This window comes from Mus caroli, chromosome 18, assembly GCF_900094665.2.
Source record: "Mus caroli chromosome 18, CAROLI_EIJ_v1.1, whole genome shotgun sequence".
NCBI classification, from domain to species: Eukaryota; Metazoa; Chordata; class Mammalia; order Rodentia; family Muridae; genus Mus; species Mus caroli.
In genome coordinates, this window is record NC_034587.1 from 55539227 (window position 1) to 55539918 (window position 692).

The 692-nt window shown below is 48.3% G+C and overlaps 1 non-coding gene across 1 annotated transcript; it reads right to left on the minus strand.

The window, feature by feature from the left end:
* Positions 1-270: 270 nt before the first annotated feature.
* LOC115029900 lies at positions 271-408 on the minus strand. The gene has a single exon (XR_003835477.1). It is a non-coding gene; the product is annotated as a small nucleolar RNA SNORA48 (small nucleolar RNA).
* Positions 409-692: the final 284 nt, after the last annotated feature.

The following is a 692-nucleotide window of genomic DNA, read 5'->3' on the forward strand; positions in this document are numbered from 1 at the left end:
ATGACCCTCAATGGCAGCTTGGGCTGGGACCACACAGTGCTCCAGGTGACATTGCTGGCTTCTCACAGCAGGCTGCTCCTCCCCACTCAAGTCTCCAGTCCCACCTCTCTTCAGATTGCTCAAGGCGCTCCACTTCTCTTTCTCTCCTATCTGATCACTACATACTCACACACTGTGGTGGCTTCAGCTGCAGGTTGGCCATGCGGCTGACAGGTCCCTGGGTTACATCCTCTATCTGTGCTGTGTGCCATGTCAGTGTGCAGATGTCTATGCTATGCCTATACAATCCACCGGCCACCAAGCCAGGCATCAAGCTAGGATGAACAAAGGACTGCCATCTGCTCTGCCCCTGACTGATATAAGAACAACATCACCAACAGGGTGCCTCTTTGCCCATTTCCAGGGTTAAGACACTGTTCTTTGCACATTAAGAATGGCTAAGAAAGCCAGAACATGAAAAAAGATGAAGGGACCTCAGTAGTGTGTCTGGATTTGGGTGATTGCTAGGAATAGCCACATCATCACTGGTAACAACAGTAGTAAAGCATTATGGGTAAACTCATCCAGAGATAGTCTGAAGATCTCTCTGCTCTGACCACAGAGACTCTGACCTTCCTTTCTTTGTAATGACTGCCTGCTGACATTTACCATGGTCAATTGACATGTTAGGGCTACATATTTATCTATTACAC